Here is a 6000-nt window from a genome sequence, read left to right as displayed (position 1 = left end):
TTTTAAAATAATGTGGCTATGTTTTAAAACCAGTCTTGCAGCAGCTTTAAAAATTTTTAAATAGCTTTCAAAGGAACTTCACCAATACCTTCTGTGAAATAAACTTGTTTCTCATAATAATGTAACAGGAATTATTAATAACTGAGTCTGTTAATGGGTAACGTTGGAGATGAAAGACAATCATTGTACAAAAGAAGTTTCATAAGAATCCCATGATTTAAGGCTCTTGTGTAAGTATAAATGCCATACTGTTTTTTTTTTTTTTTTTGCTTTTTGGGTCACACCTGGCGATGCACAAGGGTCACTCCTGGCTCTGCACTCAGGAATCACCCCTGGCGGTGCTCAGGGGACCATATGGGATGCTGGGAATCGAACCCGGGTCGGCCGCGTGCAAGGCAAATGCCCTACCCGCTGTGCTATCACTCCAGCCCATCCATACTGTTTTATACGTACTGATTTGCAAGAACTTATCTCTACTTTTAAATAACTGGACCAATCCTCTACATTCTTTAAAATAAAATGCATTAAAATATATTGCTTACCACTGATAAAATCAATATGTTTTTCATTAACTAAAATTCATCCTGTGCAAAATAATCCTGTAGATTTGTAATTTTCTCACTTTGTTCCCCAAATTATTTTCCTTTATTATTGAGGATATTCTGCTTCAGGAGGCCTCTCACCTATAAAAATCTAAATTAAATTTTTCCCATTTGGATCTTAATAAGTTGTAGTGCTCTTTACTTGGTTAGCTTTCTAATGAGCAAGTACTCAAGTTAGAATATATGTGAACACTCTTATCAGGATTGAGCTCAATCAGAATTGCATTGTTCTTCCCAAATCTTAAGTTTACTCATAACAAAAACACAACAAAGATAACAAAAATAGAATATTTAAGAAAGCAGAGGTTGAGTAGTGTGGGGTTAAAACAGTGTATGCATAAAACCCTATCATTAATAGTATCATAATTCATGGTGACTCAAACAAAAATTGTTTTAAGTAGTTCCAATAAAATGTACGTTCTGGGCAGGAAAGGCAGTATACTAGGCATGTCACTTGCCTTGCATGTAGCCAACCAGTGTTCCATAATCACATGGTACCTAGATAACACTCAGGGGACATAGTTTGATATAGCATTGAAGTCATTATTTTGCAGTTGCAATGCATACTAAAACAACTTTCCACCAATGTTTCACGATCCTCTAATTTTTCCATTGATCATATCTCAGGATTTGTTTTCATTGGTGAGTGTTGAATCCCTTTCTTTGTTTCTTTATACTTTGCACAAGCAAAATATCTTCTGGTACTTTTTGCTTTCTTTTTCTTTATTTTTATATATTTTATTTTCACAAAAGGAGTTCATGGTAGTTCATTAACAAATAATATTCAAATACCAATCCCACCACGGAGCACCTTCTCACCACAATAAGAAGGAAGTGTGTGAAGGTTGTTGTATTTCATTCTGGAGCCATTTAACCACATATATAAGAGAATACAAGTGAGTATGTAAAAACCAACTGGAGCAATAGCACAGCGGGTAGGGGGTTTGCCTTACATGAGGCCGACCTGGGGTCAACTTCTCTGCCCCTCTTGGAGAGCCCAGCAAGCTACCGAGAGTATCTCGCCCCAGGGCAGAGTCTGGCAAGCTACCCGTGGCATATTCGATATGCTAAAAACAGCAACAAGTCGTCTCACAATGGAGACATTACTGGTGCCCATTCAAGCAAATAGATGAGCAACGGGATGACAGTGATACAGTGATGTTGAAACCAAATGCTACTTTTGGTACGGAAGTGGGCTTGAGTATTAGAGGTCATCCGTGGTGCTTTCTTCCTGGAGCTTTAGTTTATAGACTTTGAGTTTTGGCCATTGATGAGATTACAGGGCATCGGGGGCAGTTTGTGGGTGTGACTGCCAAGCTACTGGCAAACTAGAAAGCTTGGGGGAGGAGGCCCAGTTTCGATCCGAGTGGGCTTGGAGATCTCAGTCACGGGCCCCATATACCTGGGTTTTTCTGCAGGTTCCCTCTTAGGTGAGGCTGTTCCCTCTTAGGTGAGGCTTGTCTGAGTATGTAAATTGTGTCCTTGAGCATGGCAGGGACTGGATTCTGGAGGTTTTGGGCTGCTAGGGTTCACGTTTTACTTTCTGACTCACTTCAATACATTAACATCCTCTAATTGATCCAGATTTCAGCAAACTGCAAAATATCATCATTTCTCATAGCTGAGTGGTATTCCATTGTGCATGTATACCACGGCTTCTTTCTCTACTCATCTATTGTTGAATAGTTGGGTTGTCTCCAAATCTTGGTTATTGAAAATAAAGCTGAAATGAACTTATACTCAATATATCTCTGCAGTCTAATGTTATTGTGCTCTTGATGAAGATTTGCAGTTGTGGAATCATTGGGTCACATGAAGTTCTGTTTGAAATGTGTTGAGAAGTCCTCAAACCAGTTTCGGGAGAGGCTGACCAATGCAACAATCCCACTAACTATAAATGAGAGTACCCTTTTCACTACATCCATTCCAAGCACGTGTTTCCAGTCCTATCTGTATTGACTGCTTTCCCTGATGTGAAGTAATATTTCATTCACAAAATAGAAATGCAATTTTAATTGCATTTCCCTGATACGCAGTGTTATGAAGGTAGCACTGTAGCACTGTATCACTGTAGTCCCGTTGCTCATCCATTTGCTTGAGCAGTCACCAGTAACGTCTCCATTGTGAAACTTGTTGTTACTGTTTTTGACATATCAGATACACCACGGGTAGCTTGCCAGGCTCTGCCATGCAGACGGGGCACTCTTGGTAGCTTGCAGGCTCTCCTAGAGGGACAGAGAAATCGAATCTGGGTCAGCCAATTGCAAGGCAAATGCCCAACCCGCTATGCTATTGCTCCAGTCCGTTAAGAATGTATATTTTTAAAATGTATCTGTTGACTATCTTTATGTCTTCTTTTTTTTTTTTGGTTTTTTTTGGTTTTTTTTGGGTCACACCTGGCGATGCACAGGGGTTACTCCTGGCTCTGCACTCAGGAATTACCCCTGGCCGTGCTCAGGGGACCATATGGGATGCTGGAATTTGAACCCGGGTCGGCCGCATGCAAGGCAAACGCCCTACCCGCTGTGCTATCTCTCCAACCCTCTTTATGTCTTCTTTAACAAAATGTCTGTTCACATTTTTCCCACTTTTTGATAGAGCAGTTTGTTAGTTTTATTGTTGTTGAGCTTTGAGATTGCTTTTCATATCTTAATATTAACTCTATCTGATGTTTGTATGTTTAATTAATTAAATTTATATTTTTTCTCCAGCAGTTGAATTTCTTTTGATTTCAGGTCTCATTTATTTCTTTCAATGTACAAAATATTCTTAATTCACTTTTCTATTATAAGATCTTAGAACTGTTCAAAATATAGTCTGCAAATGTTAATTGTCATATGTTCCCTTTAATTCAGTTCAAAATAAGTATTTTTGGTTTACACAACATTGCTATCACATTTGCCTCACAAACTGTTGTTTTAATTACTTTAGGTGATTTCTTATTTGACTCACTATTTTAAAGTGTGCTGTTTTATGTCCAAATATTCAGGAAATTTTTAAGATTTTTTTATTGATGTCTAACATAACTCTATTTGTCCAAATATATATGCTATGCAATTCAAATGTTTTTAAATTTGTTAACACTTGCTTTATAGCCTAGGTTATAATAGATTTTTGTAAATAGTTGATGTACTACTGTATGTATATTCTTTTGTTGGATGAATCATTGTGTAAATATTAATTCAAGTTGATTGAGAGCATTATTGAATTCAAGCAAAGACTCACACACATACACACAGTCATAAATTACTTAGAGAAATATGATTTATCTAACTTTTTTATTGCTGCATAAATATACAGGTTCATTGTTGCATAGATTTACAGGTCATTATCAGCATGTAGATTATGAAAAAGCATGCCTTCTTCATAACTGGATCCATTTTATATTGTTTTTGATCATATTCTCCATGTTCATATTTGCTCTGCCTCATATCGATACAAACACTTTAGTTTGCCTCTGATTAGTGTTTTCATTGCATTGCATTCTTTTAAATTTAATTTCATTTGTTTATTTTATTCTAATCCATCCTTATCCTATCTTATATTAATAATTTTTGCCATTTCCAAGGATGCTCAAGATTTTGTCCTGGCTCTGTACTCAGAAATCACTTTTGGAGGTGCTTGGGAACCTAATGCAATGTCATGTATCAAACCACAGTTGGCCATTAATAAGGCAAACACTTTACTCACTGTATTCTCTCTCTCCAACCCTTGTTTTTTTTATTTTAAACTCATTGATATCTTTATAATTAAATTGTCTTCTAGTCAATAGTACAAATGGGTCTTTTTGTACTTACAAACATATCTTTTAATTGAAGTATTTATATCTTAAATTTGCAATACTTAATTTTATGTCTTATGCTCATTAAAATTGTTATGGTTGACTTTTCTTCTCTTATACAATTCAATTTTGCTAGCACTGTTGTCAATTATCTACATACTGTGTTTAAATTTTAATTGTTAACTTGGAGTTTACAAAAAGTTAACTTGGTCAACATCCAGAGACGATAAGACCAAGCTCCCAGAAGAGAGCAACACAGTCTCTTGCCCCTGCACATGGCTATCTTCACCAGGGCCCCTCGGAGGGGACAGGTTGCATTTCCCTCAACTCCCCCACCAGAGCCTCGACAGTTGAGGACCATGGCCCTGCTCAGGCCACTCTCCACACGTTTGGATGAGCCTTACGCATGGGAGAGCCGGCCAAGACTTCTTGGATCAGGAATAGGCCTCTTCTATCCAGATCCCCCATTTTCCAGTAGCTAGGCAGCCACACCCAGAGACTGCCCTTGGCGCTGTGTAATCCCATCAACAGCCAACATCCAGAGACTATAAGACCAAGCTCTGGGACATATTATAGCTTACTTCTTCCATTTAGAGAAACTGGCAAGCTACCGAGAGTCTGTCTATTGCCCAGTTGGGAGAGCCTGGCAAGTCCCCGTGGCATATTCATATTCAAAATACAGTGACAGATATATACATACATCTCATAAAGCCCAGCAAGCTACTGAGAGTATCTTGCCCTCATGGCAGAGCCTGGCAGCTCCCCGTGACATATTCGATATGTCTAAAACAGTAACAATAGGACTCATTCCACTGACCCTGAGAGAAACTCCAATTGTTGGAAAAGAGGAGTTAGGAGAAGCTGCTAAAATCTCAGGGCTGAGTGTAATAGAGACATTACTGATACCCGCTCCAGTAAATCAATGAACAACAGACTAACAATGATACAGTGAATTTGGAGATTATGATATATCCATTATGACTTTATGACAATATATTTTCATTGTTTTCTTCTCTTTATGCTCTTGTTGCTATGTTCGATAGTTGCTTAAAAGTTAAGGGGCACCTACCCCAAGGGCCCAAGAACTCTATCAGAAAAAGACATTTGTGCTCCTATGTTCTTCATAGCACTATTTACAGTAGTCAAAATATGAAAACAAAGCAAGTGTTCAAGAACAGATGACTGGATTTTTAAAAATACAGTGTATATACACAATGAAATACTAGTCAACATTAAGAAAAGATGCCCAAAAGTATAGAGTAAGAAGGAAGATGCTTGTCACAGAGGCAGGGGACGGAATGGGGAAGTTTTGGTTGGAGAGATACTGGCACATTGATGGTGGAAAGTGCGAATTAGTGAGGGGATGGGTGTTTGATCATTACATGACTGAAATTCAATCATGAAAACGTTGTAACTGTATCTCAGGATGATAAAAAAAAGAAAAGAAAAGAAAAGAAAAGAAGAAAAGAAAAGAAAAGAAAAGAAAAGAAAAGAAAAGAAAAGAAAAGAAAAGAAAAGAAAAGAAAAGAAAAGAAAAGAAAAGAAAAGAAAAGAAAAGAAAAGAAAAGAAAAGAAAAGAAAAGATGAAATTCTGGCCAGAGCAATAGTATAATGGGT

The sequence above is a fragment of the Sorex araneus genome, chromosome 4, assembly GCF_027595985.1.
Source record: "Sorex araneus isolate mSorAra2 chromosome 4, mSorAra2.pri, whole genome shotgun sequence".
NCBI classification, from domain to species: domain Eukaryota; kingdom Metazoa; phylum Chordata; class Mammalia; order Eulipotyphla; family Soricidae; genus Sorex; species Sorex araneus.
This window is presented reverse-complemented; position numbering follows the sequence as displayed.